Source organism: Asparagus officinalis, chromosome 9 (assembly GCF_001876935.1).
Source record: "Asparagus officinalis chromosome 9, Aspof.V1, whole genome shotgun sequence".
NCBI classification, from domain to species: Eukaryota; Viridiplantae; Streptophyta; class Magnoliopsida; order Asparagales; family Asparagaceae; genus Asparagus; species Asparagus officinalis.
In genome coordinates this window covers 36,246,604-36,259,027 of record NC_033802.1, presented here as the reverse complement: position 1 = coordinate 36,259,027, position 12,424 = coordinate 36,246,604, and positions in this window count along the sequence as shown.

Here is a 12,424-nt window from a genome sequence, read left to right as displayed (position 1 = left end):
AATTCAACATGCAAGGGTGAGACCCGCGTCTCAAGTTCAAAATGCAGGGATACACCCCAACATTCCAGAAGCAGGATTATGGCGCATACCTTCACACAGGTCCTACATGACAAATCCCTTCAACCAAGATACCTTCGAAGCGAGTGCAGAGAACGACTCCTTTACAACAAGGAATCAACAGCTCCAGGATCAGAGTTGAGATCCAAAGTATTCTGAAAATTCGTCCCAGTCAACCGCGAACTTTAGAAGTTAGAACTTTTGAAAACTTTGGAGGGGGTTCTGTAGGCTGTCTAAAAATCACAATAGATAGCTTATCCCCCATCAAACACCGATGATGGAAGTTACAATCTGACGACTTCCAGAAGGCTACAATTTGAAGACTTTCACGTAGATCGCTGAAGGTTACAATCTGAAGACCTTCACGACAACCGATGAGAGCTCTAGTTCAACAGCATTCACAATCAACATCGGGAGTTACAATCTGACGACTCTCATATTCTCAAGGAGCCAAGACGAAGATTACAAGACAATGATCTTTGCAACGCTATGACAAAAGAGATTACTTGTTGATAATCTCTCCAAATCAAGACGCGGAACTCAACACCGTGCTCTAAGACCAAAACGCGAAGGTCCTCCCCGTGTATCAACACCAAAACGCGGAAGTCCTCCCCGTGTGTCAACAGTAAAACGCTGGAGTCGGACCCGCGTTACAACATCAAAACGCTGGAGTCGAACCCACGTTACAACATCAAAACGCTGGAGTCGGACCCGCATTACAACATTAAAACGCTGGGGTCAGACCTGCATTTTTCAATGCCCAGCGGGTACCCAACTCCACGTCTCCAGTCTAAAATACGAATTTAGGGTCCTGAACGCCAACGTAGGCGTTTGACTCGTTCAAACATGAGCTGAACGGTTCCAAAACCGGTTCCCATGATTTGTGGGCGGTTACACCCCACTTAGGAGTGATTTAAGGGGCGGTTACACCCCCCTTAATCCCCTATAAAAGCGAGTAAACTCAACTGAGTTTAGGGTTGGCTTCTTTGGTCCGGAGTTCAAGGCTATTTGGGCTGGCTTTCTGGTACGGAGAAGCAGCAAATTAGTTCTTCAGGATCTCAACCGCACAGAGAGGCAGGAGAGAGATAGAAATCCTTAGAGATAGGATTTTTGAATCAAGTCCAGAAGATCAAAACCGAAAGGATTCTTCAATAATAGAATATCTGCTTGGTCATTAACCGAATTTTCGGTTCTAACAACTCTATTCACAGAGTTCTAACTCGTTCAGAGTTCTAAAACTCATTCAGAGTTACCCATCAGATTTTCCACAGAAGTTCATCGTTCCCACGAGATAAAAGACAGTCGGATCGTCAACGGAGAGCAAATTCAATGCGAACAATCGAAGGAGGCACTCCATCGCTACCTTGAAGAACCCAGTTTTAAACAAAGGAGAGAACCAAATTCGTTCTCTTCTCTTTTGTAATCGAATTGTAATCGGAATCAAAGAAATACAAGTCAAGTTTCTTTTATTCTCTTTAGTGAAAATTTTCAACATACAGGGTCGAATCCCACTCCCTCAGGTAAGGACACGGAATCCCGGTCTTCTTTACCTCTCGATCAGACATCAGAGCGTTGACTTTTCTCTCGAGGTCCTTCATCTTTTCGTCCTCGTCTGTATCATGCTTCGGATAATTTGTGAGAGGAACAACGGGGCCACCCCTAATGTTGTTATCATTGGTGGGACCACCCCCAGTGTTGTTGTCTTCAGTAGGGCCACCCCCAGTGTTCTGATCAATGGGAGGGTTCTCAGCATTGAGACATTCATCCATATCTGAATCGCTACTTGTTTGGTCAGCAAGGTTATGACGGCTGGATTCACCGAACTGATTGGATAGAGTCCAAATTTGTTGGTCATGCTCTTCCCTTATCCGTAGCATAGCCATTTCCATTTCAATCTTGAATGCCTCTTTCTGCTTGGTTAGAGCATCCTCGAGAATTCTGGCGATTTGCTCGGTGTTGATCATGAATGCTTCGTGGGATTGTCCTGGGCTGGATACCGTTTTGTTAGAAGTGACTGCAGAGTGGGCATCTGATGTTTCATCATCCGATGATAATCCCCTTTGTATTCTCTAATAATCTCTCTGTCTAATGGTTCCCGATCGCAACCAGGTTAGACGATGCGATATAAGCGGGTCAGAGTTAGAAGGTCGAATCGACTTTCCCTTATCAGCCACATTAACTGTGACTGCGGATTGTTTGGGTCCAACCTCTTCCAGCTGGAGTCGAGACATCAGTTGGGCTATTCCCGAGTTAACTTTTCTTCCTGGAGAAAAGTCGGGGCTAGAATCGCTTGAAATAATCGGGGACTTTCCCTTATTGACCATATTGATGGTAACTTCCGGGAATTCGCCATCTCGAACAGCCGATCGTTTCTTGCGAAAGCGCTTTGGTTTAGACTTAGCCGTTCCGTTAGAGATCCTTTCAAATACCGAGACCCTCTACGGAGCGATCTTGGGGCAGCTACATGCTGATAATACTACCCTAATAAGTTCGGCGTACAGGCAGTGGGATTTTGTTTCCCGAGTATTTCTCTTCCGAGACTTGTTTGTACCCCCAACCTGATAGTACAACTCGTCGGTCAGATGATCGGAGCAACCTATCATGTATTGGCATGACTCCCCTGGTATAATGTTGTCATCGTCAGATGAATATGTTTCTTTTAGGGGATTTGTCGTCTTGTTGGCGTTCTCAAGAGTCACGGTTTTAGAGTTACGCATTTGTAAGCGTGAACTCTTGACAAGCTCTTGGACTATGACTCACGGTCCGAGGCGGTCAATTACCGGAGTTTTTTGTGTGCGACCCCTAGCTCGAGTAATTGCTCGGGATTCAGTCACCCGACCCAAGCGTTCTTTGACCGGGGCTTTACCTCGACCTACGTGTGAAGGACCAAGATGATCCGTGATCTTAAATCGGGACAAATCCACGCTATCGCGGTGCTTCACCGGAGATGCGGAACTCGAAGGGATCGACGAAATAGGTACAGAACGTCTTCTGTCTTGACCCTGGCACGGGTCAGATTTGAGTGACCCGCGAGTTGGAGGGTCGTCTCCGGGTGACCCACGGGCAGGAGGGTCAGATCTGGGTAACCCGCGAGGGGGAGGGTCGGATCTAGGTGACCCGCGAGTAGGAGGGTCGGATCTGGGTGACCCGCGAGGGGAAGGGTCGGATCTAGGTGACCCACAAGCAGGAGGGTCGGATCTGGGTGACCCGCGGCTTGGAGGGTCGGATTGAAGTGACCCACAGCTTGGAGTGTTGGATCTGAGTGACCCGCGGCTTGGAGGGTCGGATTGAAGTGACCCGCGTTTTTCAATCTCTTTGGTCGCCGTCTTGGACTTTGGCCTCCATACTTTATGCAGTCTTGGTTGTTTCTTGGCTATGCCCTTCTGCATCTTTTGTGCCTTTTGCACAAGAATCCGCGCGTGCGTAAGTGCGCAACGCTTCTGGATTCGTTCCTCCAGAGTTGAACGGATCCTTTTGACTTGGATCCATTCACTTGTTGATGATTTAGAGGAGGGGGCGTTTGCTCGCTTTTGGGTCGCTTGATGCTCCTTGAATTTTAGATCCGCCTCGTAACGGATCCCGGCTCCAAAGCCTTAGCAAACTGACGCGCGAGACGTTGACGTTGCCTTTGATGTGCCCTCTTCGATAGGATTGGCGCGCCTTCAGTACTCAACTCCTTGATTAAGGAGGAGTTCAGATCTGTAGATCCGGCCTCGTTGGAAGCCAGAGGGGCATTGTAAAGCGAGAGGGCAGCAATAACGGGGGTCTTGATCTTCCTGTGCTTATGAGGGGCGGAGGATCTGCAGGAGGAGGAGGATAGATACTCCTCGAACTTTAATTGGTCGAACTCCTATTCGACCACTTCTTCAACCGGGATGCAGATCTGAGGTTGCGACATGACAGCTTCGGCAACGAAGCTGTTGGCTCCCACTGCGATCGCCGGTTTGTTTACGTCGAAATTTGATGTATTCATTACGGTATTCATTATAACTTCAGTCGTTACAATGAAAACAAAAAAAGATAGTTTTTTTATAAGACTCTTACACAATGAAAACAAAAATTACAACTCTCATCAAAACAAACACAGAGAGATCGTTTATCGGTCTTCTGCTTGTGTGGGATCTTTGCCTGTGCCGGGAATTTTGATATCCGTGGACCGCCTTAGATCTGGATCCGGTTAATGGAAAATTAGGCAGAGCTTCGCCTTCACTGAGGGAGTATTTGATTAAAGCACTGAAATCGACCAAGTGAAATCAGTAGCTCTTCTCGAGATTAAGACAAAGCCTAATCTCAAGGAACGGACGTACAAGCTTCAGATCCTTCGAATAGCTCCTTATTTATGATGGAGTTCATCGGAATCTCGCTAACCCTTGCTGAAATTCGTGACTCTTGGCTCTGGAATTTGACAGCACCTCCTCGTCTTGATAATAAATCACCCTCGCTGGAAGGAGGCCCTAGGTTTGTATTTATAGGGCTCCGGATGCGGGTATGTGGATGAGAATGAGTGATTTGGCCTTATCTTTAGTCAATAATGGCCTAACCACGTTTGTAGATGATATCAAGTCAGTTGGGAACCCCTGGAACAGATAAATCCCGAGAAAACCACTTTGAAAACCGTTAAAATGCGTTTTCAGGTCAAAACAGCGCGACGGGCGCTGCTGACCCCACTGGGGCGCAGGGGGGGGGGCTGGTTGGTACAGTCTGACCCGCACCCGTGTGTGTTGCGTCGACGCGGCCGACCCGCGTGGCGCGGTGTCGGCAGCGTCCGACCTGCGTGGCACGGGTCGCGGCCACGTCCGACCCGCCGTCGCCGCGACTCCACTAGGGATCGACAGTGGCCGACCCGCACGGCTGCCGGTCGGCGCAAAGTTCAACCTGTGTGGGTGCGGGTAGTTCGGCTCTTTTGCTGAACTGTTTTGTGTTTTCCTACTTTTTTGGGACTTGTATTTTCCACCGTTTTACGTTTTTGACCATCTTGTTTACTTGTACGATTTGCTAACTTGTTTCATGCGCTCGTTAACTTCTTTACGACACTTGGAATTGACCGATAAGTGCAAGTTGACTGACGAGTACGAACTGATTGACACGCGCGTGTTAACAGACGCGCGCGTGTTGACAGACGCGCGCGTGTTGACAGACGCGCGCGAGCTGATTGACGTGCACATGTTGACTGACGTGCATGAACTGATTAACGAGCGCGTGTTGACCGACGCGCACGAACTGATTAACGCGCGCGTGTTGACCGGCGTGCGCGAACTTATTGACGCGCGTATGTTAACCGACGCGGGCGAACTGATTGACGCGCGCGAGCTGATTGACATGCGCAGGCCACTTGGTTCGTCATTTCGCTTCATGCGCTTGTCGACGACAGATAATCCTCTTAGACTCGGATAACAACGTTCGTTGTCTTCTCTCCATCTCGAGCTATGTACGGACACCTATATATATTTTTAGACGCTTACACTCCTATCGGGAGATCAACCATCAAGGGAGGTCAAGCGATTCTAAGCTCTTCAGAATCAGCCTTGAATCTCATTGTTATGTATCCATGCGTCAACAGTTTGGTACCTACTATGAGACCTCTTCATCTCTTTTCGAGGAAGTGGTCGGTCCTCTGTCTTCGGACCTCAAAATTAGAAGATGCATCTGCTGCTTAAATACTATGGTAATCAAGAAATTTCGCCAAATATTCACTGAAGAGCGATGCTAAAGAAACGACAGGGCTGTCATAAAACATAAACATTTTGGAGTATACCTCCACAAAATGTAGTTAATTCGTAAAGACCCTTCTGTAAATAAGAAATATTTTGTACTGTGTACTAACCTCTATGCAGCTCTTACAACTCGATCTACATCGACTCGGTAATGAAGATTGTATCATTCTCATGACTAAGCCCAAGGCACACATCTAAGACCTTGCTGTCATTTCGAAGTAAACCCAATGCACGAAGTTGAATTTCACTCGTACTCGGTCATTCGAGTTTGCGTGAAAGGGGCCAGTGTTGCACCATAAAAATAAGTAAGTATTAATCACATTCAACTATTTGACACGTGTCGCAAACAGTCTACACCCCAACTCGATCTAGAGAGGTCAAGACAAAAGGCATATCTTCTTGGCAGGACAAGACGAGAGGCGTCCCTTCTCGCCAAGTTAAGAAGAAATACGTCCCTTTTCACCAGGCCGAGATGAGAGGCGCCCCTTTTCGCTATGCCGAGACGAGATACATTCCTTCTCGTCTGGCTGATATGAAAGACAGTTCAAATCCCTCGCCAATAGCCAGTTACCATTACATTAAATGCACAGTCGGAGTCATTATTACACCCTCACTGGAAAAATCTTAATGACTCATCGGACCATGATAGCACATGGGATCCTCTGTCACCATCACATTAATCTCAGGGGCGACTCATTCTACCCACAGTCGACACATGTAAAGTATCAGTGGAATAAGCTGACTGCTTGGACTCGGCCGAGGTTACATAAATACCCTTGTCAGTTGCGTATAGATAGGCACATCGCCTACTGAAAGGTATGCAATTTTTGCACACTTGGAGAGAACTATATCAGCTCCTTGATCCTTTTCAGATCATGACTAATTTGATCGTCGGAGGAATTATCAAAGAACCAAACTCCAGTCCTCTAACATGTTGCATGCGTGCAGAACGCTCCTCCTATCGGGGGATCAGCCATCAAAGGAGGTCAACGAACCCTAAGCTCTTCAGAATCAGCCCTGAATCCAGCTACGACGCATCCGTGCATCAACAACAATCATCCGCTAGATAATCAATAGTTTTGATCAAAAGAAGTGATCTCTTCACTACTTATTTGCAGCATAGAAGATTTAAATTAAAAACGGTGTTCTTCTCACATGCTTGACCTTGTCCACTGTGGAACCATGTTATCAACAGTCTATGATTGTTGTTAGTGCTAGATACATATATGGATTCAGGAAATAAAGAAGGAAAATAAGGAGAAAAACAACCGCAAAAGTATAGGGATTAAATGAAATTCGACAATCAGTATACCTATATTATTAGAGTAGAATCAGATCACAATTTCGGTAACAATTAACAACGATTACAGCAAACCTCTCAAAACCCGTGTCTCATCTCCTTGTGTCTTTTATATTTTCCTCTCTTTAACAACAGGCAATTGAAGTGACAAATATTTATAGCATGGATGGATCTCTATGTGTAGAGTCAAAACAACAAAAATATCTTACCATACAAACTATAAATTCATTTAAGTCAGTATATTTTTTGGAGACCCGACTGGAGGCGTCGTTGCCTCCATGCTCCTCTACTCCCTAATTGTGAGTGCAATCCCATAGACGTCAATTTGTAATTTATTATTCTAATACCGTATATTTTCCACGTAAGTCAGGCTCCCCGAAACTAATTTCCACAGCCATCACGTGGGCTTTGGACCCTCATCCAACGTATCCACCACAATACTGAGAATGCTGAAGTGTCACTGAGCTGTAAATAGATGACATTGATAGACTTGTGTACCGTTTCTACCATGATGGGAATATGCGTGATAGAATTCTTTAATAAAAAAAAAACACAAGTGGTGTTAGTTTTCTAGGGTAATCAAAAGTGCCCACACATGACATGGGTCCGTGTATCCTGAAATCTTGTTGGGGTTAAATTTTAGCAAAAAGCTTGGCGAACAGACTCACGTGCTCATTTTCTAGGACGCTGTTTTTCTAATGGATGACAGTGTGAAATTTTGGGCGTTTGTCAAGAAAAAGTTTCAGTATCTCTCAAAAGCAAACCGCGTGCCACCTCAAAAGTGCTTCCATTTTTGTTTCTTGGTAAGTTATGAGTAGCTTCGTGTCACTAGTTATTGAATCAAAGAAATCACCCAACCAATGTTGGGAATTTTACTCTCTCTCTCCTATTAAGATCTCCGCAAATCGAAAATAAATCTAGAATCCACAAAATAGAAACAATTATAATTAAGAAGAATAAACATTAAATTTACGTGATTTGATCGACTAAATTCAATCGATATTCACGGAACATAATTCGAGAAAAAAATTCACTATGTGCAGGAAGAAACTTACAAAAGGATTCACTCAACTCTATTCTCTCAATCTCTCGACGTCACAGAGATACGCAATATTTCATATTATCTTCAAAGTCACTTCCGTATAACTTTTTGGACGAACAAAGACTGCAAAACCCTCTCCTCTCATATTACCCTTGAATCCTGTTACGCCCTTTACTAATAATAGATTATAAAAATACTTGATGTTCCTAAAACAAGAACATAGATAGAGAAACCAAATCCCTGCCATTAACTTAGTATCCAATTTGAATAGGATATAAGCTCTTCAACATGATGAGACTTCATATTCTAATCATGATAGACCTCTAATTAATTCTTACCAACTATATGAAGCTATACAAACAATCGAAGACACAATTTCAATAAGAAATTCTACTTGGATTAATTACATTAAAATATTGTAAAGTATAGTGTACTTACATGGATGTGTTGGAGTATGCAAGTCACAGAAGATAAAGCTTAAACAATCAAGAAACCCCAAATCTACCAAGCAATCAAGACAAACAGTAAACAATAAGATTTAACGTGGTTCCACGCGATCAAGATGATCCGTGTTCGTCCACGGGGAGAAGGGAAAAGATCTTATTTCTTTTGAAAAGAGATTACAAGAGGTTGAAACTACACACCCCTAACAATGGTGGAATATAGATCTCTCTTTTTTCTTATTGTTAAACTCATGGATTGATATAATATATATAGAGATTGATTTTGCTCAATCCTATTAGAACTCTAACTTGAATCCTAATTGAATTTTCCAATTCAATCCAAATTTTAATTAGAATAGTATAACTAATCCTAATTAGAGCCTAAACACAATCCTGCTTCTCAACTAATCTGAGTCATCACGAACTCAACAATCTCCACCTTGACTCACATCACGTTGAATTAATCCTTTGCGAAGATATTCTAAAATCAACCCCCACTTTATACAACTCCCTTCCCAAGAGTATTTCTCCAATGTTACTTCTGAAGAACGTGGATGAAATCCAGAGATGCTTTGAACTTCTCCACTGGAATGGCCTTTGTCATCATATCCGTTGGATTCTTCTTTGTACTAATCTTCACCAATTCGATCACTTTTTCCCTGTCAATCCAGTCGCGGATCTTGTGATATCTGATGTCAATGTGCTTCGTCCACTTGTGATACCTCTTATCCTTCCAAGATGAATCGCGCTTTAACTGTCACAATAAATAGGTATTGAATCCTGCATGATGTTAAACATCCTGACCAAACCCCGCAACCACATAGCTTCCTTCGATGCCTCAACTGCAGCTATGTACTCCGCCTTAGTTATCGAAAGAGCTACAGTTTCCTATAACTCAGCCTTCTAACTAATGGCACAGTTAGAAACTGTGAATACATACCATGTTGTTGACCTTCGCTGATCAAGGTCGGATGTGTAATCTGCATCGACGTATCTCTGTAGTTTCTTAGACCCCTTATCCTCGAAAGATAGAAACAATAGGCCCACCTTTACAGTCCTTCATAGATAACGCATAATCCACTTCACCGCCTACCAATGCTAATTTTCTAGATTTGACATGAATCGACTTACTGAACTTACTTCATAGGCTAAGTCAGGCCTAGTGCAAACCATAACATACATCAGCGATCCCACCGCACTCGCATATGGTATCCGAGATATTTTTTCCTGCTCCTCAATTGTTTATGGACACTGCTCTGAGGATAATTTGAAGTCACTGGCTAAAGGAGTAGAAACCGATCGTGCTTCATCCATGTTGAACCTTTTCAACACCTTGAGAATATAATTCTCTTGCGACAGCCAAAGTTTGCCAAAAACTCTGTCTCGTGAGATCTCCATACTTAAGATCTTCCTAGCTACTCTCATATTCTTCACGTCGAACTCCATCTTCAGCAACTGCTTGACTTCCTCGATTTGTGAACTTTCCTTTACAGCTATCAGCAAATCATCCATATATAACAACAAATATGTTGGATGCCCAGTCTGCCACTGCCTCGAAGATTGTTTAAGCCCATACAGAGACCTCTTAAGAAAAAAAACATTGTAGAAATGTTGTTTTAATGTCCATCTGCTCCAACTCTAAATCATACTGTGCAACAATAGCCAACAAACGAATGGACGTATGTTTGACAACAGGAGAAAAAATCTCATTATAGTCCACTCATTCCTTCTGAGCATATCCTTTGGCAACCAACCCTGCCTTCAATTGCTCACCATCTTACTTCCGAAAGATTCACTTACAACCAATCGCCTTTGAGTGTGACGCCCCTGGATTCACACAAGGCTGCAGTCCAAGGTGAAACCAAGAATGTCAAACCTGCCATGCACCACACCGTGCAATAACATGTTTCACCATCACAATTAACATCTGTCTAGTAGAATCGACAACAGGTGTAGGTACAAAAGCAAGTGGAAAATAACACAAGAAATACTGATGAAGTGAAATCACATAAATATCTCACCATCCAACATACAGCAATACATAGTCAATGTCTGAATGGATAACTGGAATACTCAATAAGTCTCAAATACAAATGTCTGACAAGAGGAAATAAGACACACAGCCTTTACAACTTCTAGAACAAGACTCTCAAATGTCTATACAAAAGAAAATCTAAAGTGGAGCCCCAAATAAAACATATAACTATCTAGACAGATGAAGCTAAAATGCGTCGCCATCAACCTGCGACTCTCCGGGCTCCTGGCTCGTTACCTGAAATGGGGGAGGGACAACGAGCGTCAAAGCGCTAGCGAGTAACATCACAACTAACCCCAAGGAAACAGGGCTCGTTGTATAAGAAAATACAGTTAATATATAATAGATCTAAAATCATTGATCTTACTAAAAAGGGTTTTAGTATTTAGAAATTTACAACACGAGCATAGGTACGTCGAGCGAAATAATCCAAACAAGGAAACCCTCATGTATATACCTTACATCTCAAATTGTAAATCCCTAAATACCAAACCCGAGGTTCTAAAACAGGAACAATAATAAAAGAAATGCAATCAATCTCAGAACGTAGGTGTAGTGCTATGTCATAGCCTACATGAATATCATGATATAGTTCACATGAGTGTCATGTCAAAAATCTTGCTATGTCATAGCCTACATGAATATCATGATATAGTTCACATGAGTGTCATGTCAAAAATCTGCATAGTGTCATATCATGGGCTTACATGAATATCATGATATAGTTCACATGAGTGTCATGTCAAAAATCTGCATAGTGTCATATCATGGGCTTTTGTAAGAATGTCTTATGTCGGGTTAAGAACCATGTCTGTTACAGGGTTTGTATACTATAGATTTCCAAACTTACGGGATAGTTGGCAGATGTCTAACACGAGGACTGAAATGGATTATAGTCCAACACGAGGACTTCTATGCGATTCCCTGCCCTATAGAGAGTCCAGTGGTCGACCGCGCCGGTCGACCGCCAGACGGACAGAAACCCAAATCTGGGTTTCTGTCAACACGAAACCTGAACCAAAATTCTTTGTTAAACAAAATCTAACTTGTAGAGGTGTCATGAATAAGTAAAATCGTGAAAATAAACCTTTAAAACTTTGCCACCAAGATTCCATAGATGTATAAACATGATTTACTCATCGTTAACAATAAAAACATGGTTTTTACTTCTTTCCTAGGTATTTTCAGATCTAGATCTGTTAACAGAAAACGTTGGTGAGTTTTTTAAAATAGATAAAATCCCAAATCCATATTCTATGCCACAATACTCTATTAGCTATTTTAAAATACGAATTTGGCTCCATAAAAACCAATAAAAACTCAGTTCTTGACATGAAAATAAAAGGGGTGGGGGTTGGGCGAGAAATTACTCGCCTTGGATGTTGACGAAGGCCCTAGATCTGCAGGAGGTTGATTCTCTACGCTGCCAATCCAAGATCCCGCTGAAAAAAATCCTCCAGATCTCCTCCTAAGCACCAAATCCAGCTAGGGTTTGAGATCTGGGAGATGGGGGCTAGGGTTTTTGAGCCTGAGGTGAAGAGAGGCTCTCCTGGGTTGAGTTGGTATAAATACTAACTCCCTAACCCGACCCGAAACCCAAAAGACCAAATCAAAACCGTAAAAGAGATCCAGCCTGGAAACTATCTGACCGCTGTGCGGTCGACCGCGTCGGTCGACCGCGCAGCACAAAAATGCCTGCTGCTGGACATTTTATACGCTGGCCATAACACTCGATTTCTCTCACTTAAAATCACTTGTTTGGTTCTCAAACACAGATAATTACATTCATATAACATATATATGTGTATATATATATGATTATTCATCACAAGG